This window comes from Gorilla gorilla, chromosome 4 (assembly GCF_029281585.2).
Source record: "Gorilla gorilla gorilla isolate KB3781 chromosome 4, NHGRI_mGorGor1-v2.1_pri, whole genome shotgun sequence".
Lineage (NCBI taxonomy): Eukaryota > Metazoa > Chordata > Mammalia > Primates > Hominidae > Gorilla > Gorilla gorilla.
In genome coordinates, this window is record NC_073228.2 from 179,457,977 (window position 1) to 179,482,450 (window position 24,474).

General features: G+C 49.9%; 1 protein-coding gene across 3 annotated transcripts in view; it reads left to right on the forward strand.

Moving 5' to 3' along the window:
* The first annotated feature begins 413 nt into the window (after window positions 1-413).
* The window catches only part of HRH2 (histamine receptor H2), a 52,318-nt gene continuing 28,257 nt past the window's right edge, over window positions 414-24,474 (forward strand). For all 3 annotated transcript variants that reach the window (XR_002006231.4, XM_019028619.4, XM_063706968.1), the window contains exon 1: window positions 414-501. The gene's annotated coding sequence lies outside the window, so the exon portion shown is untranslated. The remainder of the gene's footprint in view (window positions 502-24,474) is intronic.

Here is a 24,474-nt window from a genome sequence, read left to right on the forward strand (position 1 = left end):
TCCTGGGTCTAGCGCCCACCCGGGGCAGGTCCTCCAGCTGTGGCCACTCAGCCAATATCTGCACAGGTGGCGGTTGCCCGGTCAAGGGCGGGCTCACAATCTGCGGGGCGGGGAGAGGGAAGGAGCCAGGGAGAAAAGGGAGAGAAAGAGGGGGCAGTGTGGCAGAAAGGAAGAGGAAGGGGCAAGTGTCAGAGTCGGCGAGATGAGGAGGGAGGGTGTAGGAGAAAGGAAAATAGAAAGTGGGAGAGGGAGACTGGGGGAGAAAATGTGGGCGTGTGCGCGCTGAGAGAGAGAGAGAGAGACTTGGAGAAGGAAGGAAGGGAACGAGCGTTGAGAGCAAGGAGGAGCGAGTTGGGGGCGGAGACGAGGAAGTGGGTGCGAGGCGCGGGGCGCAGGCCGTGCGCGCGCCGCCCGCTGCATCCCTGCCCGGAGCGCAGCCGGCGCGGGCGCGGGACCGAGGCGAACCGGGTGCGGAGCCAATACCCGGGGCAGCAGCACCAGGTAACGCGGCCGCCGCCTCCCCGCGGGGCCTCGGCTCGGGGTGGGGTCCCAGGCGGGCTTGGGGACCCGGCGTGGGCTGGCGGAGCCGCCGGAGGGGCTGCTCGGGATCCCCGGCGGCCGTCGTGGCCCCGAACCCTGGTTCAAGCCCCGGCCCCACCGCTCCCTGGCTGTGCCTGACCTTGGGCAGGTGCCTCCGCCTGGCCTGCGAGCCTCAGTTTCCTTGTCTGTGACCGCGGGGGTCGTGCCTTCCCCAAGGGGGCGTTGAGAGCTCGGGATGCAGCCCCGGTGCACAGCAGTGCTCGGGACGCGGGTCGGCTTTATATCCCCTTTGCCCGCGAAGGGTGGATTTGGAAAGTCCACTTGCGCCGAAACAGTCCCCGTTTTGTCTCCAGGTCTGGGTGGTGGCATTTTCTCGCGGCGATGTGTCTGTCGGAGCATGGAGCAACTTTCTGCTAAAGGGAAGCCAGCGGAGAGCGGGGGCTGGTGGGGAGGAGGCTTCTATGTCTCAGGAAACCAGAACGACCTGCCTTCATCCCGCTGGGCTGCCGCCCGCTGCCGGATGACCGATGACCGGAGCCACAACAGGCAGCGCTCAGCGGGTGGGAGTCCTTGCTGGGGACATCTGGACGTGGATTTGCCTGTGGGATGAGCCGAGCAAGTGGCCTCCGATAGGAATCCCAATTTGGGCAGTGACCTTGAGCTTGAGAGCCTCAGTTTCCTCCTCCATGAACAGGGCCATGCTAATCCCCCACCCCGTCCATGAGGTGTTGTGAGGCGAAAGAGGTGGAGCAGGAAAGTGCTGTGGTGTCCCCCAGTGGCAGCTGTCATGCCCTAGATCAGATAGGCCCAGTCCTGGAGGCGGTTGCCTCTTGGGAAGTCATTTGTATGCCTCAGGTCCCCTCTGTGTCCTTTGCCAGAGAGGATCAATCGGTGAAGCTGGGTGGTGGCCGGGCTGGGCATGAAGCAGGGCAGGGCCTAGGGAATGTGGGGGGCCCAGAAGCTTCAGCCTCCACTGCACACGTGTCCTGAGGCTGATGCTCCTGTAAGACATGACGTCTCTCAGATGGCAGTTTTTGTCCTGTGAAGACTCCTGGCATAATCTCTCAGCACCTCAGTTTCCTTATTTATAAAAGGAAGTTATAAATTCCTACCTACTAATGAGTTTCCTGTCCCTGGAGGTTATCCAAGGCAATTGGATAGATTACATTTTTTGACATCTCTGGGTCTGGATGGTGGCATTTTCTCCTTATATCTGAGCTAGGATATAAGGAGAATTCAGTATCATGAGAAAATAACTTATCTCGAGAACCTGCTCCTTGCAGGCCTGGTACTCGGTGCATTACAAGTACGGCGTTGGTTACGGTCACCACAGCACTCCTGGGAAACTGGTGCCATCAAATCCCAATTTACAGATGAGGAAACTGAGGTTCCCAGAGGTAAATGATTGATTGCCATGTGGTCACACCGGTAGGAAGTGCCTGTTCAGAGACTGGAACCAGGTCTGCCCGCCTCCAGGGTGCTTCTGGTGGTATCGTGCTGGCCCCAAAATATGACTGTATAAGTTGCGGCATAGCACAGGGCCTGGCACCTGGCACGTGCGCGATCAGCACTGGCTTCTTGTTCCATGTGTCATAGGAAGGACTGCTACAAAGCACTGGAGAAAGTGAGCCTGAAGCCTGGCAGCAGGGTTGGGGTACTCTTTCAAGGGATTTCTCTAAGGGTCTGGAAGGAAGGAAGGTCACTACTCAGTACTACATAGGAAGCCGATATCAGACTGACTCACCCCAGCCCACCAATTTCTTTGCTTCCTCCATCACCTTGTCCCAGTTAACCTTGTCTTTATTCATCTCAGCCTAGGCCGATTCTCCTGAGCTCACAGGCACATTCCACTCTCCATCCTAGGCTGATGATTAACTACTGACCCTCCCAGGCGATGTGTGATGTGTCCGTGGGAAAAACAAGACCAGCTGTGGTCCATCTCTGCCAACACCCCAAAGTAAGGGAAACAGGATTAAGTTCCAATCCCAAGGGTTTAATTCAGACTAGAGGAAGAAATCCCTGATGATGGGGAAAAGGGTGTCCCAGCAGGCTAGAGAGGTTCCTTTGCCAAAAAATGTTTTAAAGAAGAGGAGATCATCCAAATGAAAGGATGGAGATATGCACAAAGCCTCTTTCACGTGCAGAGATATTCATCAACAGTCAGAAAGTGCCTAAATGTCCAACAGTAGGGAATCAAAATTATGGAACACCCATGTGACCACCAAAAGTTGAGAGTTTTTAATGAATGGAAACATGTTTTGCATTGGCATACAGATGGCAGGGTCCCAAATATGTGGCAAGAGCTTAGAAAAAAGATTGGAAGGAAATAGGCCAAAGAGTGTTAACAGTGTTTGCCCATGGATGGTGGGGTTGTGGGAGATTTGTTCCCTGACTACTTTTTCTTGACTTTCCAGATTTTATGCAATGAGCATGTTCTTTAATAATTAGTGGACTACCTGGCTTCGAGTTCTGAGAGCAGGGAGGAGGGTGCCTGATTGAAAAAAAGGTAACTTATGGTTCAGTAAAATGGGTGCCACGTATCTGAGGGTGCCCTGTCTCAGGCCTACAATATAGACTGAATTGCCTCTAAAAGGGTTCAAGTAGTGTTTTCCAGATTGAAGTTTTCACCATCTTCTTGTCTCTTATCTTGTCCCCTCCAATTCTGATACATCCTTTATCCTATTGTCAATTTGGTAATACAGATCTGAGACTACTGCTCCCCTGCTCAAAAATATTCCAAGACTCCTCATTACCAAATGGATCAAGACCAAAGTCCTTAGACTGGCATACATGGCTCATGATGGTTTAGTCTCTGGCCAGCCTTATCGCCTCCAGCTACCCCACCCACCCACCCTCTGCTGGTCCACCTACAACAATCCACATCCAGCTGGCTGAATTAACTATGTTCTTGCCCACCTCCAAACTTCCCACTTGGAATTTCTCTTGCCTGCAATGCCCTCCTTTGCTTAGCAACCCCATCCTACTCATCCTTCAAGATTCCATTCAAACCAGATCTTCTAGGACCCCACAGTTTACAGGTATGCTCCTCCCCCAGGGCTCCTTAAAGATGGGGACGATGTAACCTGTCTCCTCCTTGCCAGCACCCAGGATGGGGCTGGCACATGAAGGCTTGTCAGTAATAGGGGCACCTCTATGTCGAAGCCTGGCAGGCCCCTTAGAAGAAATACAAAATTATTAATATCAATAATGTCTGTTGTTTGTTGTATTCTTACTGTGTTCCCATGATAACCCTATGGGTCTCACCTTCAGATTGGAAACTAAGAGTAACACGCGCTCAGCCACTTGCCCAGTATCTAACAGAATTCGAACGCTGGCCACCTAAATCCATGGCCTACACTCCTAATCAGGGTCAGGGAGGGCTGACAGATTCAATCAACCAACATTTAATCAGGGATCACAGAGCTGCTGTAAAAAGCAATGCATCTCTGCACTGTAGAGGTGAAGAAATGCACAATGACCTCCAAAGTGCAAGGGTTTGTGCCGGATACTGGGGACCTAGGCATATATAAGATGCCGTCTCAGGCTGGACACAGTGGCTCACGCCTGTAATCCCAGCACTTTAGGAGGCCGAGGCGGGAGGATCACAAGGTGAGGAGTTTGAGACCAGCCTGGCTAATATGGTGAAACCCTGTCTCTACTAAAAATACACAAAAATTAGCCAGGCATGATGGCAGGCGCCTGTAGTCCCAGCTACTCGGGAGGCTGAGGCAGGAGAATCTCTTGAACTCAGGAGGCGGAGGTTTTAGTGAGCCGAGATTGTGCCACTGCACTCCAGCCTGGGTGACAGTGAGACTCTGTCTCAAAATAAATAAATAAATAAATAAAAGCCATTGCTACAGGGAGCTTACAGACAGTGGGGTGTGGGGAGAGTGGTGTGTAAGCAGGGTCCTCAGGGCTTTGATAGGGGGTGTTTAGGAAACTGTGGGGCCTCAGGGGATGCAGGGTGAAGACTGCCCAGAGGGGATAATATTTGAAATAGATCAGGAAGGATAAGTAGGAATTCACCAGGTGAGCCAGGGAGGTTGGAAAGATGGTTCTCAACTGGGGACATTTTTGCCCCTTTGAAGACATTTGTCAACATCTGGAGCTATTTTTGATTGTCACAACTTGGGGAGGGGGAGTGCTGGCGTCTAGTGGGTAGACGCCAGAGATGCTGCTAAACTTCCCACAATACACGGGACAGCCCTCATAACAAAAAATTATCCTGTCCCAAATGTCAATAGTGCCGAGGTTAAGAAACGCTGGGCTGGAAGAGAAGAGCATTCCTGACCAGGGATCAGCTGGTTCGGGTAGCCACAGGGGTTTACCAAGTGCCTTCAAAGCACTGGTCCTTTGAGCCTGAGGTTGCTCTATTGGCCACCTGCCCTCCCTGCTTCCCCTCTGCCCCCACCCCTCAAGCAACAAAGGTGGTCTTCTTTTTTTAACGTAAGAGCATTATAGAGACATAATTCATATACTATAAAAGTCACCAATTCAAATGACAAGTCCATAATTTTTAGGATATTCACACAGAGTTGTGCAGCCATCACCAGTATGTGATTTCAGACCATTTTCACTATCCCCAAAAGAAACCTGTCCACATTAGCACTCACCCTCTATCCACTCCCCACTCCCACTCAAGGCTCAGCAACCACTGGTCTACTTTCCCTCGCTATAGGTTTGCCTGTTCTGGACATCTCACAAAAATTGAATCATACGATAGGTTTTGTGACTGATTTCTTACACCTAGAATGTTTTTAAGGGTCATCCACGTTGTTGCAGGTATCAGCGCTTCACGCCTTGTTATGGCTAAATAATATTCCATTATATGGATAGACCACATTTTCTTCATTCATCAGTTGATGGGCATTTGGGTTGTTTCTGCTTTTGGGCTATAATGAATAATGTTGCTGTGAATGTTTGCATATAGGCTTTTGGGGAGACATATATTTTCATTTCTCTTGAATATATGCCTCGGAGTAGAATGGCTGGATCACATGGTGATGCAGCTTTGACTTGGCGCCTGTTTGAGGAATTGCCAAACTGTTTCCAAAGAGGTTGCACTGTCTTACATTCCCACCAGCAGTGCATGGAGGTCCCAGTCCTTTCCAAAGCTTCTTAGGTCTTTTGGATTCTAGCCATCCTTGTGGGTGTGAAGTGGTGTCATTGTGGTTTCGGTTTACATTTCCCTGAGGGCTAATGACTTTGAGCATCCTTCAGTGTGCTTGTTGGCCATTTGTGTATCTTCTTTGGAGAACTGTCTATTCAGATCAGAGTCACCTTTTAAACTTCAATGCGTCACTCCCTTACTTGGACTGAAATGCTAACTCCATAGAAATCTATCAGGCGCCCTCCATCAGGCCCTGCCCGTGCACTGTCTGCATTTCTCCTCACTCGGCTCTGGCCAAAGCATCAAAAGGGCCAGCTCGTTCCCCATCGGCCCTTTGTAGTTGCCAGTTCCTCTGCCCAGCTTGCCCTTTGCACAGCAGTTTAAGGATCAGCCTCAGAGAGGCCCTCCCTGTCCCCCCAGTCTCAAGGACACTTCTCCAGCCCCGCTCTAGCACACTTCAAGTTGTCTTTGATCGTATTTTCCTGTTTGATAAGCTCTTGAAGAACTCCAGGTGTGACTACACCTTTGACTACTGTGTGACCCTGGGCAAGCCACCTCCCCTCTCTGAGCCTCAGCTGCCCCATCTGAAAACCAGAAGAAGTGGGACTGGCTGATTGCAAAGGGCCTTTCCAGCTCTGCCCTTATCTGATGCTGTGTGACAGCAATGCCAGGAGGGTGCGGGCCTGGCGCCATTGCTGTGAGAGAAGGGTGGCTGGAGGCAAGTTGGTCACGGACTAGAGCAGGCAGTGTGGATGATTATTGCCAGCCCCATGGGGACAGTCTGCAGGAGCGTGTGGCAGCTTTGACCTGGCACCCAACCTCCAAGAACAGGAGGGAGGATTGCAAACACCTCCAGCTCCAGCAAGGACTGGACACTTTGGCCACCTTGGGCTCTAGAATTGCCCATTTTTCCTGGGAGAATGATCTAACAGCCAAAGCCTCTCTTAACATGATGGCCATTCATTCACACATTCAGTCACTCACCAAATGCTTCCTGGGGCCCTGCTTGTGCTCAGTCCTGGGCAGTGCACTGAAGATACAGCAATGGATACACCTGATAAGATTCCAGCATAGTGTGGAAAGCAGACAGGTGCATGGGAATGCAGCAGATAGACACAGAGCGTCTGGGTATTCCAGATGTAGAAAGGGCGTGCACAAGGAAACAGAGCTGCAAAATGTCCAGGGGTGTTCAGGGCATTCAGGAGGATTAGGCTTGACCTGAGACCCCAGGGCAGTGGGGGCAGGCAGTAGAGGAATCAAGGGCGCAGACCTTGAAAAGTCTTCAGCGTCAAGCTGAGGTGTTTGGATTTTGTCCTGTAGGCAGTGGGAGCCACGGAAGGATTTTTTTTTTTCTGTCACCCAAACCGGAGTGCAGTGGCGAATTCACGGCTCACTGCAGCCTCGACCTCCTGGGCTCAAGCAATCCTCCCACCTCAGCTTCCCAAGTAGCTGAGGCTACAGGAGAGCCCCACCATGCATGCTGCTTTATTTTTTTCTTTGTAGAGGCAGGGGCTCGCTATGTTGCCCAGGCTGGTCTCAAACTCCTGGGCTCAAGAGATCTTCTTGCCGTGGCCTCTTAACGTGCTGGAATTACAGGCGTGAGCCACCGCACACGGCCTGCACAAAAGGATTTTCAGCTGAGGATAGAGGCGATCTGGTTTGCATTTTCTAAAATGCCTTTTCTCCAGACAGTGCGGAGGAGGGTGGGGCTGAGGAGAGAGCAGGAGGCCAGGAACTTAATCAGGATGCCCTGGCTCTTTTTCTTCATCTTGTGCAGGGATGAAGGCCAGTACTCTGCAGCTGGAGAAGAAGGGACAGCTTCAAAGCTGAGAGGTAAAATCATCTGAAGGGGATATGGGTTGAAGGAAAGGAAGGAATCTAAGTAATGAATGACACAGGAACAGCTGATGCCAGCCTCCCGGGGTTCCTGCTACGACCGAGGAGGCACAGGAGCTGGCATTTGGGCATGGCATTTTCCAGGTGGCTGGAGAGGGGGAGAAGAGGCAGCGGGAGAGGGAGGTCCGGACCCAGGGATCTGGATATGCACAAGCACAGAACTGTGAGAATTAAAGAGAGTTAAAGAAACAGTGAGAGGCCCTGGATACCTGGAGCACAGACGGTGTGATGGCAAGACGGGAGGGGAAACTGAGGCTGGAGTGGGCAGGAGGGGCATTCCTGCTTGGCATCAGAGGGCTGTTAGAACCCAGAGCAGGGATCCTGGCTACAAGACCACTGACTGTTGCTTCCAGGCACAGAGCACTCGCTGCCCTGAGAAAGCCCATTGCTAGAGCTAGAAAGTTCTCAACACCTTACCACACTCCCAGGGCCAGAGATGGGTGCCTGTCAGTCTGATTGTCAAACAGGCAGAAGGCAGATTCCCCCAAACAATTGACCAGTGAATGTGATGTCAACTGAGGCCAAGCTCTCAAAGCGATTATAAAATGGGCAAGAGTGGTTAGAAAAGGAAGAAGGAAATCCTGGAAACCAACCTGGCTCTCCAAGAACACCAGGAACATGCCAAGATCATAGATGGCAGCTGGCAGAGGACTTTTGCAGAGACCACAAGATATTTTTGGGAAAAAAAAAATGAGCCAACAGTTTTAAATGAGATTTCATTGAAAAGTTAGGACATTTTATTTCAAACCCAAAAGATTTTACTGAACATCCAGATTTCCAGCTTCTGGAGAATGTGGAGCTCTGATGGCACTGAGCCCATAGTGGCCACAGCTGTGTAGTGGCTCCCCCATCCAGCTGGGCACTGCACCCCCACTGTGGGTGCAGCCTGCCACATTTCACCTGCCTGCCTGAGCCCTGAGGCCCTGGGATCTGAGACCCCAGGACCAGCCTCATCCTTGTCTCTGCCCTGCTACCTAGAGGCTGGGCCAGTGTGGGAGTTTCTTGCCCTGCAGTCCCCAAACTGTGTTCCTGGAAGTGACAGTCTCAGAGAAGGCTCTGTGGAGGTGGGATCTGGGGCGTCATTTGGCTCTCTGGAAGCCCTGCCACCCCCAGCCCCTCTCAGTCACAGAACAGGATGACGAGTTCAGTCAAGTCCGCAACAGAGACCTCAGTTGATGTGACTCACCCTTGAACTCAGGCGCAGATTCCTTTTTTGGTTTTTGAGATAGAGTCTCACTCCGTCACTGAGGCTGGAGTGCAGTGGTGCAATCTCAGCTCACAGCAGCCTCGACCTCCCCAGCTCAGGGGATCCTCCTCACCTCAGCCTCCCAAGTAGCTGGGACTACAGACATGTAGCACCACACCCTGCTATGTTTTTGTATTTTTTTTGTAGAGACAAGGTTTCACCATATTGCCCAGGCTGGTCTTGAACTCCTGGGCTCAAGCGATCCACCCGCCTTGCCTCCCAAAGCACTGGGATTACAGACATGAGCCACTGCGCCCGGCCTCCAGGTTCCTTTTTTTGAAGTAGCACCTTTAACAAATATCCACAGAGCTCATTTGGGACCATACTGCCTTCTTCTAAAGACTGATTAGATGGTTGTTTTTTCTTTTCACTTTTTGAGTAGATAAGACCTTCATGTGGTTCAAAAGTACAATCTACAGGGTACACAGTGAAAGGCCTCACTGCACCCTGGCCACCGTCTGTCCAATCCCTGCTCAAAAAAAAGAAGAGGTTTCTTTTGTTCATTTGTTGTGGTTTATTCTCCCAGGTTTTCTTTTTGCAAATAAAGGCATATATATATATGTATGTAATGTATAGTCTTATTTTTGGCCCAAAGGGGAATATATTATACATACTATTTTGTACCTTACATGTTGTTTTTTAGTCACTGTAGACTTAACTCTCAATGTAGAAAACTTTGAATAAAGAAATGTGCTGGCTGGGCACGGTGGCTCATGTCTGTAATTCCAGCATTTTGGGAGGCTGAGGCAGGCAGATCACCTGAGGTCAGGAGTTCGAGACCAGTCTGGCCAACGTGGTGAAAACTCATCTCTACTAAAAAATACAAAAATTAGCTGGGCGTGGTGGCAGGTGCCTGTAATCGCAGCTACTCAGGAGGCTAAGCCAGGAGAATCGCTTGAACCTGGAAGGTGAAGGTTGCAGTGAGCCAAGATTGCGCCATTGCACTCCAGCCTGGGTGACAAGAGCAAAACTCCGTCCCTCCCCCCACCCCCCCAAAAAAGAAAAGGAAAAGCCAAAGAAATGTGCAAAGAAGACAAAATAACCAGTACGACCATCCAAAGAAAACCACTAATACCATCCAGTCTGTCCTACCAGGCATACATTTGGTTTTGGCTGTCCCCCCACATCCCCTGTAAGTTAACAGATTAGGAGTTCATAGTTATAATCATTGTCTCCTTACAATTTGAATCCTGCTATTTTTTGACTTAAATATAAGCATTTCCCCTCATTATTTCATAGTTTTCAAGAAGTGATAGTAACAGCTGTAGTAATTTTGTTATGACATAATTTAACCATTCTTCTAGTTTTGAACATATAGGTCATTCCCAATATTGCCTATTGTCGAGAATACAGTTATACCTACAGTTGTTCTGTATATTTCTAATTGGGCAGAGTGAGCATCCCTAGAAAGTGGGCCACCTACTTGGATTTTCTTTAAAATATTCACATGAACAAACAAAAAATATTAAGTGGTGGCAGGGATGAAAGACGATTGGCACAATGCTGAAAATAGGCTGGAAAAAGGGGATGTGGGGTTCATCATTCTCTCCTCTCTACTGCTGTGTCTCTTTGGAACCTCAAAAACAAATGCATTTAACAAAGCAGGGGCCAGGTGCTGAAAAGCCATGGTTTGGTGCTCCAGGGCTGGGACTGTGTGGGGATGAGGTTCTCGAAGGGGAAGGGCCAGGGTGAGGCACAGGCACCTGGGGAGCTGGAGGAAGGCAGGTGCCAGTGTGGGCCAAGCACTGTGGTGTGAGCTTGTGCATCACACATGTGCGCTATTTATGCTCACGGTGTGTGAACAAAGTAGTGAGTGCTGGGGCTTGGCACACATTTACCCACTGACTCCGCACAGCAGTCAGACAGTGGGGGACTGCAGGGATTTCCTTCCTCCAGTTGAGAATTCTGAGGCAGAGACCCCCCCAGCTGTTGCTCGCAGGGTGGGGGTGCAGGGGAATATTACTCGGGAAGTTGGCTCTAGAAGGGTCTTGATCTTGACCCCATACACGTGTCAACTCCATTGTGAGGCTGGGTTATTAGCCCCATTTTACAAGTAAGGGAAATTGAGGCTCAAAGCAAAGTCATCTGGCCAAAATTGACTAACTGGTAGCAGCAGAGCTGAACTAGAACGCACTGCAGCTGCTGTGAAGGATGCCTTTTTTCATCAGGTCCTGGAGACTGAGATGAGAGTCGCGGTGAGGGGCCGGCTAGGAGGAAGGGCCCAGGCTGGTCAGTGAGGAGGAGTCCGGCCATTCTGCAGGCTGTCCAGGAACAATCGCGTGCTCCCAGAAGCAGAGCGAGGGTGACAGGCACTCAAAGACTCTTAGGGAAGGGCAGCAAGGTCAGGGCAGAGTTGTCCAAATCCAGAAAGAGGGTGGGAGAAGCAGGGGAGAGGGGAGCTCCCCAGCATGGAAGGGATGTTGAGGGCAGGACTCACTCAGTGCAGAATCATGGAACAAAGTGCGACAATGTCCACAAAGAATCAATCGTGCAGTTCCCCAGGAGGTCCCTGCTTTGGTTTTTGTTTTGTTTTGTAAGACGGGGTCTCCTCCAGCTCAGGCTGGAGTGCAGTGGCACAGTCATAACTGAGTGCAGCCTCCACCTCCTGGGCCCAGGCGATCCTCCTGCCTCAGCCTTCCAAAGTGCTGGGATTACAGGCCTGAGCCACAGCACCTGGCCCCTGCTTTGTTAAATGCGTTTGTTTTTGAGGTTCCAAAGAGACACAGAGAGGAGAGAAGGATGAACCCCACATCCCCTTTTCCCAGGCTCACTATTTTCAGCATTTTGCCAATCGTCTTTCATCCCCGCCACCATATAATATTTTTTGTTTGTTCATGTGAATATTTTAAAGAAAATCCAAGGCATCATGGAACTGTGCTTGTAAGAATTTCCTTCTTTTTTTTTTTTTTTTTTTTTTTTTTGAGACAGAGCCTCACTCTGTCGCCCAGGCTGGAGTGCAGCGGTGCGATCTCGCCTCACTGCAACCTCTGCCTGCCAGGTTCAAGTGATTCTCCTGCCTCAGCCTCCTGAGTAGCTGGCATTACAGGCACACACCAGCACACCCGGCTAGTTCTTGTATTTTTAGTAGAGATGGGGTTTCACTATGTTGGCCAGGCTGGTTTCAAACTCCTGACCTCAAGCGATCCACCCACCTCAGCCTCCCAAAGTGCTGGGATTACAGGTGTGGGCCACGGTGCTCAGCTTCAGTGTTTGTGTTTATTTCTAACTGATGAGCACATGGCACCCTCCCATTGCTGCAGCTAACAGAATGACAGAAGGAACACAATTCCTTAACATAACCTAACACCCGATTCGCATTCAAGTTTCCCTGATTGCTTCAAGATGCCTTTGTCCCACGATTATGTTCACATCAGGATCCAAGCAAGGTCCCTTTTAATGCTTTCAAAAAGCACTAGAGCTCCACTAAAGGAATCCTGCCTTTACCGTTCATGGACTGAAGAGAACAGGAAGACTGGACACTTCTGCGACTTGAAGCTGCTTTTCCAAGGAGCCCAAATTTTACTAACCCAGGAGCAGCCCCCTCGGGGTGACAAACTCTGATGCTTCCGAGGCCAGGCAGGGGGCATCACTGCTCGGTGTCACTCCCTGGTGGGCCTGTGTCTGGCCAAACAGGCTTCTAGCACCAGGCTCCAATCCAAAGGGGACAGGTGGGAATGAGGGCCAGGGCTGTTTTTCAAGAGTAATTGGAGCCAGGCCTGTAATCCCAGCCACTCAGGGGGCCAAAGCAGAAGGATCTCTTGAGCCCAGCAGTCCAAGACCAGCCTGGGCAACATAGTGAGACCCTGCCTCAAACAAAAATTTTTTTTTAAAGTAACTGGAAATCTAGACTTTTTACATGAAATCTCCTGATTGTTCAATGTTGCTTCTTAAAAAAAATTGATAAACATTATTTGAACCCAATAGCACTCCTCAGTAGCCTGAATTCAGCCTGTGGCCATTGATTCCATCTTTGCTGTCCAAAAATTTTAAAACTAGGGGAGACACATGTTGTTTGAAGGAAATGACCTCCCCATCTTTGGAGGTAATCAAGGAGAGGTAGCCTGGCCATCCATCTGAAATGCTGGACAGGGACTCTTCCACTCACAGTGACCACTAGGCTATTTCCTGTCCTCGGTCCTACTAATAGATGATTCAGAAATCCTACAGCCTCCCCTCGGACCGGCAGTGTGCCTGAGAGCACCGCCACAGCCAGGCTGCAAATGCAACCACCTGCCTGGAGCAGAACCCTCAAGACCCTTGAGCCCACCAGAGACCCTTGGAGAGTCTACATGATTAATCCTAATCCCCACCCTCATTGCTGGGCAAAGACTGGCCACATCAGGATGATGAAAATCTCTTCCAGGCAGACAGCTGCCTGGGCTGGTTCTTGATTTGCTTTGCCAGGCCATATCCAGATTTGGGCCTGTAACAATGCTTAACAAGCCTCATCTGAATGCAGTAGTGGGCAAACAGACATGGGCCCTGCCCTGTGGCGCTTATACTCACCCGGCAGGGGCCAACAGAGAAAGAAAGAATGGCGCACATGGGGTTAATAACAAGGTATGCTAAGTGCCATGCTGGAAGTACAGGATGCCAAGAATGTATAACCAGACGTCTAATGTCTGTTGAGAGTGCTGCGTGGGGATGGGGCAGTGCTTTGGGGAACTGGAGGACAGTTCTGTGCACAGAAGCCTCTGAGTGAGGAAAAGAGAAGTTGGGGACTCATATTAGAAAGTTCCCAGGAGCCAGATGGATTGCCCAAGGGTTTGTAGGGCACCGCATGGGCTTGGTTTTTCTCAGCAGAGCAGAGGTTGCATAAGATAATCAACGGGTATAAATGTTCCTGGCAAGTGTTATCTGTTTGCTGCTGATATCTTTAAGGTGACCCAGCTGGTTGCAGGACTTCTGCCTGTAAGAGAAAGTTGTACCTTGGCAGAAGGGCAAAACCTCCAAGGAATGAGGCTGGGGGAGAGAACAGAGAGGGAGGAAGAGACAGTGTTGTCAGTGGCAGTGCTGGTATCCAGTTCATGTGGCCACAGCTGCTACTGATGGTGGAGGTGACGGTGATGATGGTGGTGATAGCCAGCCTGGAAAAAGGAATTTGGACTTCTTCTCTGAACCTCAGAGCTTTTCAGAGACACACAAAAACTTTGCAAACACACATGCATACACACAAAGTGCCAGGTATAAAATACAAAAAGAAACCCACAAAATTGCAAGTATTAAATGTTCAATTGAACATCCGCAAATGTAACATTATGCCAGCTGGTCAAAGTCAGCTGCCTGAGTCAAATAGCCATATACAAATTATATTTTCTTTGGAAAGTGCATAAATTGCAATGTATTTATTATGCAGTGAGGTATGACCTCCAAAAGAAAGAGGGTGTAGAGCTCTGTAAATGTCCTTAAATGGCTGTGACTCATTGGCAAACACTTTGTAAGATAGTAAGCCCCGCATCGATGGAGGTGTGCAAGGAAAGCCGGGATGACTGCCTCTCTGGGGTGCTACAGAAGGGGTTCCTGAACATGAGGAGCACTGTGTTTTGTTTCCACCCAGAGCTCTCCTATTTTACTATGGAGAGCTCATGATTCCTTCCCTTCTCCCCTCCACACACACACACAGTTGCTGGAAGAGACCTTTGAAATATTCTAAGCCCGTCTCCACATTTTTCTGCTGAGGAAACTGAGGATATGAAACTTGCTTGAGGTAACACAGCAAGTCAGAGTCACACCAGAGACACAAACTCAGGATCCGGATTCCCAGCCCAGTGTTCTTCCCACCCCAGCTCCTGCCCCTGAGCAGTTTTGCCCCTGGGTGGCAGGGATGTGGGCTTCTCTGAAAACATTGGCGATCCACATCTCACCTCCCCAAGAACCAAGGCAGACTCTTCAGCTATCCCATCTCACCCCTGCCCTGAAAACTCCCTCCCCAGGCCTCTGCCACGCTCGCCAGCCCACTGCGGATGGAGGACTTTGGCCAAGTCACAAAACATCATAAACCTTAATTTTCTTATCTATAAGATAGAGATGAATAGTGGTACCCACATAATAGGGTTGTTGAAGAGATTAAATGGGATAATGTACGTAAAATATTTCAAAGATTACCTGACACTTTCAAAGTACCCAATAAATGGGACATGATATTGTTACGATGGTTATTTTCAAGTGCATTTAGCCAACTGAGTGTTAACAGATCCCCCATTATGTGCCTGTTGGGGAGCAAGGTGGAGTGGACCCTGGACCCTGGATCCTGACCCTCGCCAAGCTCTCATTCCAGTAGGGAGACACAAATAGTGAACCAATAGAGAAACACACGAAATGCTAGGAGGGCCATGTGGGGTGGGGGATGTTAAAGAGGGTGAATTGAGCTGCCTTGGAGGGGTCCAGGAGGCCCTTTGGCAGAGCTGATGTGTGTACCGAGACGGGAATGTCCAGGTCATCAGCAGGTCACAGACCAAACTCTGGGGAGGAGCAGGTGTGTAGTATCCGAGGAATAAGAGCAAGGTTAGGGGGGCCAGTGTGCACCCACTGAGGCCTCGGGTGGTAAAAGAGGAGATGGAGCAGGTTGCAGGGGATGCTGATCATAAGGGGCCTTCTGAGCCAGCGGTAAGAGCATGTAACAGGACAAAACTGGTGAGGTAGAAGCAGGCAGGTGCTAGTGATTCAAGCACCAGCAGCAGGGAGGCTGGTCAGGACCTGTCTCAAAACTTCAGGCAAGAGAGGGTGATGGCTCGAACTAGGACTAGGACGGGGGCAGCTGCAAAGGAGAGTAGATGTGGGTGTGTGCGTGTGTGTATGCATGTGCGCGTTTCACAGGCAGACAGGGTTTGCTGATGGGTTGGACGTCAGAGGTGAAGGAAAGATGGGAATCAAGAAGAATGCCTAAGTGTTTAGCCTGAGCAACCAGGTGTTTGGAGGCTGGGGAGGAGCAGGTTAGAAAAAAGAATCAGGGGTCCTTTTCTAGCCCCTCACTTCATGATTTATATGCACTTTGTGCCCACAATACGCAGAAAAGACAAGTCTACAGAGACAGAAAGCAGGTCGGCGGCTGCCAGGGGCTAGGGAAAGGGAGGAAGCAGGAGCGACTGACAGTGGGAACAAGGACTGCTTCTGGGGTGATGAAAATGTTTTGGAACCAGAGAGAGGTGGTGGTTGCACAACATGGTGAAGGTACTGAATGCTCCCCAACACTGTACACTGTAACATGGTGCATTGTATGTTATGTGAATTTCACCTCGGTTTTTTTTTTTTTTTTTTTTTTGACGGAGTCTCGCTGCATCGCCCAGGCTGGAGTGCAGTGGCGCAATCTCTGCTCAATGCAACCTCCGCCCCCCTGGGTTTAAGCCATTCTCTTGCCTCAGCGTCCCGAGTAGCTTGGATTACAGATGCCCGCCACCACGCCCTGCTAATTTTTGTATTTTTAGTACAGACAGAGTTTTGCCATGTTGGCCAGGCTGGTCTCGAACTCCTGACCTCAGGTGATCCACCCCCCTCAGCCTCCTAAAGTGCTAGGATTACAGACGTGAGCCACCACACCCGGCCACCTCAATTTTCTTTTTCAATGTGAAAGATAAATAAAGCCTTTCCCATACAAACAAAAACTAAGGAATTTTGTCATCAGATGGCAGCTTCAGGTTCCCACATCCGCTGTTGGCAGAGGCCAAGCAAATGGTGTGAGTCTCTCACTGATAAGGAAACATCACGCAAGAACTGGTCGCACAAATCAGTGCCGAGGCTGGTTTCATGCCTTCTGTGGCAGGGTGGGTCGGGGGATATGGATGTTCAAAGCCCTGCCTGCCTCTTTACCGGCTGTGTGGCCCCAGACAAGTGAGCTTTCCAAACCTCAGTTTCACCATCTATCAAATGGGAACACGACAATCTCGCTATCCAGATACTATTATTATCATCTGTCAGGTGCCCGGCACGTGGTAGGTGCTCGGGAAATGGAAGTGGCCAGGGTCCTTGCTTCAAGTCCAGGTCCCCCTCTCCCTCACTATGATGCCTAGGGGATGACACTCATCATCATAAAGTGTCCACTCTGACCCCGCCATCTAGCGCTGAGCTGGAGGACACACGTCTCGGGGGTAGTGAGACTCTTCCCAGTCTGTGCCAACAACACAGTTACAGAACCTGCCCCCAATTCCAAATTCCAGACAACATTCAGATCCATTCACTTTTCAGCCTGTGCAGAGGGGTCCCGCTGGGGGCTGCAGAGCTTGGGACAAGACATGCTTGAAGACAGAAGCAAGAACAAGTCATGCCTTTGCACCCCTCCTGACTCAGAAGAAATAAAGGGGCAGGAGCAAAGCTCCTGGGAGGCTGGGGGCTTTCTCTCCAAGGAACAGCCACAGCCAGAAGTCTTTTCCTGCCTATGGGCTTTGACCAAATGTCCTGCCAGGAAGGAGTTAGACACCTGCAACCACAAAGATGAAAGATGTTTGTATGTTATCACAAGGGAGGAAGTGTCTTGTGCTGTTGATACAACTGCAATCATGCCATCTCTTTTAAAAGCCCAAAGTCCTTTCTCCACCTGCAAAGCCAGATATGTGGAGGCCGAGAACAGGGACTCTGGAGGCTGACAGATCTCGGTTCAAATCCTGACTTTGCCACTTACTGTTTTTGAAACTTTGGACAATTTCCTTAATTTTGCTAAGCCTCAGAGTCTGTGTTTGTAAAATGGGGAAAAGAAAAATCTCTTGCCTCACATTGTTGTGGTAAAGATTAAATGAGATAATGGCAGGCCTGTATGAAGTAAGCATTCTTTATATGCCAATTTGTAGTAGTATCATTCTCATGGGTTGAAATCAAGAGATATGGGGTCCCATATCTGCTACCAGTTCCCTAGGTGAACTTACGGCTGATGATTGAACCTTCAATGACTCCTTATTATCTTCAGAACTAAGTCCAAACTCCCAAGCACTCCATCCCCAGCTACATTTTCCTGTTGAGAACTAGCTGAAGAGGTTGGCGGGGGCCAATCACACAGGGCATAGCAGGCATTGCCATTTTTATCCTAACAACAGGAGGGGAATTGGAAGGCCGTGGCATGCTCAAAGACCAGGACAGTTGGATTGCAAAACCTGTGCAATGATTGAGAGGAGAGGATGGGCCCTGAGGGCTATGAGCTTGGAGGTAGAGGACTTTTTATAAAGGGGCATCTGGACTGAGTGGACCAAGCATCAAACCTCACCCAACCCTAGCCTGGAGCCCATCTCAACCATATGGCCCTGTCTTACTCCTAAGCATGAGCTAGTCCTCCAGCTTCCATTCCTTCGTGTGTTGTTCCCTCTGCTCAGCATACCCTTCTCCTTCCATTCTCCACCTGTCAAACTATATGTCTATTAGGTTTTGAGTAGGTGATACATACACAAGGTGGAAAGACTGAAAAGGTCCCAAGAGACACATGGTGAAAAAGAAGCCTTTCTCCCGTCTTGTCCCAGCTCCCATTTCCTCCCTGGAGGCAGCCATCCCTACCCTCTCACTGCCGCCCTCCTGAGCCACTCCTTGACCGATGTTAACATGTAGATGCGTGGGTATGCACACGTGTGTTCTCCCTTGTGCATATCACACTCAGCATCGGCACACTTTTGCAGGCCCCCCATCAGCCCAGACAATCTAAGTCTTTTGGACGGCTTCACCACGTTCTGTCACGTGCACGTTTACACTTTCCAGACTTTGCCTACACAAGCAGTGCTTTGGGGAATCACAGGACAGACTCCTAGAAGTGCAACTGCTGGGTCAGCAGTCTGAGTGATTTTAACATTAATGGGGTTTTCCAGACCCGAGAAAATGCTTCCTTCCACGAATAGGTATGTGTGTGCCGGAGTACACACTCTGGTATGCGCACATCCACGCCTGCACGTGCGCGCACACAGAGCTGTTGCTGGCTACCGCCCTCAGAGCCAAAGCTCCAGTGTCCCAGTTCCCACACCTGTGTGGCCTCCACCCACAGCTCTTATTAGCCATCTCTTACTGTGTCTGAACTTCTAGAGGATTGGGACCACCACACCCTGTTCATATGTATCCCCAGCCCCTGCCCCAGGGCTCGTCTCCGGCTCCTGGGCAAAGGCAAGAAGGAGCCCAAACTCCTAGCACGTAATGGGCTGTCAGCAGTTTTTTCCAGGTTTTTTAAAATTTGTATAAATTTATAGAGTACAAGTGCAATTATGTAACGTACATAGATTGCATAGTGGTCAAGTCAAGGCTTATCATATCTATCACCCAAATAATGTATATCGTACTTATTAAGTAATTTCTTATCACCCACCTCCTCACCCTTCAGAGTCTCCATTGCCTAGCATTCTGTGTGCTAAGTCCATGTGTACACATTTTTTACCATCCACTTCTGAGTGAGAACGTGCAATATTTGACTCCAGTTGCACTGGAGGATATTATTTTAACTAAAACAAGGCAGACACAGAAAGTCAAATATTGCAAAAGACAAGATTTCATTCTTTTTTATGGCTGAATGGTATTCCATTGTGTGTGTGTGTGTGTCTGTATACCACTGTTTCTGTTTCTTTTTTCCTTCTTTTCTTTTCTTTCTCTCTTTCTTTTTTGAGGCAGGTTCTCACTCAGTTGCCCAGGTTGCAGTGCAGTGGCATGATCTCAGTTCACTGCAGCCTTGAACCCCTGGGCTCAAATGATCTTCCCACCTCGGCCTCCCGAGTAGCCTGCACTACAGGCGTGCACAACTATGCCCAGCTAATTTTTAAACTTTTTGTAGATATAGGGTCTCACTACGTTGCCCAGGCTGGTCTCAAATTCCTGGCCAATTCTCCCACCTCAGCCTCCCAAAATGCTGGGACTGCAGGTGTGAATCACTGCGCCCTGTTACTTTTTCTTTATGCAGTCATTCACTGATCGACATGTAGGTTGATTCCATATCTTAGCCACTGTGAATAGTGCTGTGAAAAACATGAGCTCAGGTATCTTTTCGATGTATTGGTCAGCATTTCTTAAATGAAGCTGTTCTGCCATGTTAAGTGGGAAGAAAGGGCTCCCTGGAAAGGCCAGGGATCATTTCAGCTCTGACTGTCTGGGCTGAAGCCACATTGGTCCGCAGCTCGTATCGGGGCAGCCACTCTGGGCTTGGAGAGGCTTGTCTTCCTTGCAACACTAAAATAACTCCCTGCTTCCTTGCAACCCCAAAATAACCCCTCCCAGCCCATTTTGGGCTGCTCCTTGGGTGCTGATGCTGGGGCCACTTCCTGATACCCTCAGTAGGCACCTGGAACATTTGAAGCGGTCGATGACAGGGGAAAAGTTCTGAGAACGAATAGCTCATGAGAATGAGGAACTGGGCGGTGCCGGGCAGCCACCTGCTCTGGCCCACCCCCAGCTGCCACACCCTCGAATCCTGATCTGCAGCAGGAGGTCAGGGACCCTGCGCCACTTTTCCCACCTTCCAATCACATCACCCTCTGCTCGAACTTCCCCTCCACCTGCCGGAGGCGTCTCAGGGTTCTTGGGCTACAACCCACCATCTTTCTCCTCCAAACGTTCACCGTGGCTGTTCTCTCTGGAATCAGCTTGTCCCATGTTCACCCAGTTACCTTGTTCCCATCTGTACCGATCTCAACTCGAATATCGCTTCCTTGGGGAAGCCTTCCGTACCTACACCGTGATACATTCTGGCGGTGCTATTTCCCTTTATATAACTCTTAGCACGGCTGCCATAAATAAGCAGCTCCACAGTAGGTCCCGGATGTTGTCTCCTCCCACCCCTGTGATGGGGGCTCCAGATGTGTCTGCTGTGCCCACTGCTGTAGCCCAGTCCCCAGCACAGTGTCTTCACCTGGAAGCTGCTCAGTATGTGTCATGCACATGAATGCTATTTGCTGGCCATACAGCTTTAGCCAATGACAAAAGTGTTATTGGTAAGAACCTACCAGGTGCCGGGCACTAAGGGTTTTCCGTCCCTTTACTGTCTTCATTTCACAGCCATCAGGTGAAAGAGAAGGTAGTAGCATCACCATTTTACACATGAGAAAACTGAGGCTCAGAGAGTTGGAAGTCACGTGCCCAAGGTCACAAAGCTATTTCAGCGACAGCGCTGGAATTAGAACCCAGATCTGTCCAATGTCCAAGTCCTTGCTTTCAGCCCGGCGGCTCCCCTTCACTCCTCACAGTGTCTGTTCTGTAGAGTAAGGATCAAACCACCTACTTCACAGGGTTGCCGTGACGCTCGCCCAGAAGGGGCGTCGGGCACAGCGGTCGCTGCGTGGATGCAGGATTTTCTCTTCCTGTTGTACATTATTGCCTGGAAAATCAGATTTATCTTTCAGGCCGAGTGAGAAGCCCAATCAAGCCTTAACTGATTCCCCCAAATTGTTGGCCGCTTGTGTGCAATTGCCAGGCTCCCACAGGGCTGTGTCTGGGGTTTAAGTACTTAAACAGAAAAAGGTGTTTCACTTCCCGCTGAAGAGGGAAAAGAAAGTATTGGACTTGATTTCATAAATGTGGAGGGGGAGCACATCCCAGTCACCAGCTTGGTTGCTTTTCTAGATGGCCTCGCCCCTCTGGTTTTCTAACTGCATGCATACCAGTGGCATTTCTTCTGGGGTTTCATGAGTTGGGGGCAGTGAGAGGGAGGCTGTGGCATCAGGCAGACCTGGGCCTGTCTGCCAAGTTCTATCTCTTTCTGTGGAAATCTTCACCCTCCAAGCCCTCATCTTCTTCACCACCAGATGGAAGGATAGAAGAGAAAAGTGGTATTTTGTGTCTCACCACAATTCAGTTCCCGGGGAGACACATTCTCATGGTGAATCACCAAGGACTCCACTAAGAAGAGAGTGCTCCCAGGACCTTGAAAACTCAAAACTCTGCCCAATGGGATTAAAAAACACCCCCTTTCTGTCCACCTCAGAAAGCACAAGCCTCTGCCTGAAGTGAGTACAAGGGAGGTAAAAGTGAGAGAGGATGGAAAACCTACCTCTGGAAGACTTCCTGGAGGAGGTGACAGAGGAGGCCAGGGTTTGAAAAAAGAGTAAGAGCTCTCTAGGTAAGGAAAGACCTTCCAGGCAGTGAAAACAGCATGTGCAAAGGCACAGAATCAGAATGGGCCTGGCACTTTTCAGAATTAAATGCCACAGAGCCAGATCAACACTCCAAGGCAGCAGGTGTTGTACAGTCTAACTCGGTACAAAGTGCAGAGAGATTACTCCTGCTTTTAGGCATCTAGGAGGACTCAAGGAGACAGGTACCTGAGCTGGGCCTTGAAAGGAGAGTGATTGAAGTGAATACAGGAAAGAGTGACACACCAGGCATAGGGGATGCAAAGGCAGAGGAAGGAGGGAGAAGGTGTGCTGCATCTGGGGACATGCTCGGTTGCCTGAGTGTCTGTGAAATTAACAGGCAGATGCTGGAGTGCTGCATGAGACCCTGTTGGAAAGACAGGTTGAAGTCTGATCAAAGAATGGGTATTAAGTACAGGCCAAAGGAGTTTGAGCTGAATTTGAATCCAGGTTCTGCCACTTTCTAGGGGTGTGACATCACCTGGCCTCTTTGAGCCTCAGTCTCCTCAACCGTTAAATGGAGACATGATTTTCCTCACTCGTGGGGTCGTGAGGATTCAGTGATATTTTGTTTACTATGCGTGGTATCGCTTTGCCCAGGACGATCCAGCAGGACAGTTGTGCCGTGGTTCATTAAACCTTCTTCCCCCTGCAGTTGGCAGCTTAGCTTGTTTTCCATTCTTGCCATTGCACGTCTGCCAACGGACATCCTTGTGCACATATCCTCATGAGAGCAGGTGCATTGCCACGGGCTGGGCTCCCTAAAGAATGGCTTCGATCTAAGTGACCTAGAGGGCCATCCGTTACATATTGGGAATTTTACAAGAAGTGAAGGAGAGGCAGTTGCTGAGTAGCATGTATGCTGTGTGCGGACAGTGCCCAGTGTGTGCCCATTGTGCATGCAGAGGCATGAGAAACCCAGGAGGCCCCCACATACCAAACAGTCAGCAGCAGTCACTTCCTGGTGGAGGGGCTCAGGTGTGTGGTGGCCCTGATTTTTGGCCCTTTCTGTACACCTCGGGGATACTTGGCTTACTGGAATAAGCCTGTCATCACTTTGGAAGTTTGAAAGGACAGTTTGAGAGACTATTTTTTGTTAGCTATGATGGTGACAATGACGGTGACAAGGATGACATGATTCTTCCTCACAGGCAAAGAGAACCCATTGAAGGTTGCTCCATAAGGGGATGACGTGGCCCTCTAGGGCATTCCTTCTGCCCACATGGGACAGGAGAGGATGGGAGGGAGAGAGAGCGCCATACAAAATCCCCTGCCCTCGAGAAAGGTGACCAGAACTTACGGGAGCTGGGCTTTAAATAGGAATACAGCAGAAGTGGTGCTTCTTTGAGAACTCTACGAAGAAAGGACTCACAGCTGTTTTGGTCCTCATTGTCCCCCCGGCACCTGGAGTAGCATCTGACACATTGTAGGTTTTCAAAGAAATATGTGTTGAAAAGGACTGAGGAAGGGAAGGAGGGGCGGGAGAGGAGAGAAGGAAAGGATTTTCCAATTATAAGAGAGACTGGTCCACTCAGATTTGAAGACCCCTCATCCAAACATGAACTCAAATGTCAGCCTGAGGCCAAAATACCTATACCCGGCTGTTGTGGTAACTCAGAAAAACTTTGATGAGAAATAGGGATTCTCCAAAAAAATACCCTTATTGCTACCCCCTCCAAAGTTAATTAAGTGTGGCGGTGAGACCCATGCTGTTTGGGCTATTTATGTAATGAAAAGCTCTGCTAAAAATAGTACCCGGAGGTTCAGCTGCCAGGACTGGTGGCTGAGCCAGGGAGCGTGGCAGAAGGTGATCGGGAACCCTGGTCCCTGCATGAACACAATCGTTATGATTAAATGATGCTTCTCATATTCAGGTTGCAAACCGCTCCAGGCAAGAGCCTGGGAGAGGCTTAATTTATGTTTTATGGAGATTAGCTTGCTTCTGAGAGGGGGTTCCGCCATCAGCTCGATTTCTGCACACACTCAGAGCTCAGGAGATTGCCTGCTCTCTGAAAAACCAGGAGGAGCTGGTAGGGAAGGACTGGGGCGTGGAACAGGGCCTCAGCTTGTTTCTCGCCAGTTGGAATCATATACGGCCACCACTGGGAGGGAGCCTTGGAGATTACCTAGTGACCAGGGGCTCTTATTTAATCAAGAGGCATTGCACATGCAGTTACTTTATTGACGTAGTGTTTGCACTACTTCAATAGTGCAAAGGGAGGAAGGGAGGAAGGAGAAACCACCCTAATGCCCGTGAGAGGGTGATATGGGGATGATAGGATAAACCTATTCATGGTGAGCCTCCCCGCAGACTGTTATGCAACCATTAGAAGGAATGAGTGAGTTCTGTCCCTGCTGACCTGGATGTGGGATCACGTGTTCTGCCAAGTAAGACCAGTAAGATTTAGAGATGCGTTCGGAGCAGGGGTGGCGTGGATGACAGGTGACGAACTGCCGACTAAATCTGGCCCTCTGCCTGGCTTTGTACAGCCCGTGGCTAAGAATGGTTTTTACATTTTTAAATTTTGGAAAAAAATCAAAAAAAGGAGATTTTGGTGACACGTGAAAATGATATGAAATTTACATTTCAGTGTTCATTACTGAAGTTTTGTTGGAGTGCAGCCATGCTCTTCTGTCGGCACGTCATCCGCATAGCTGCATTCGCA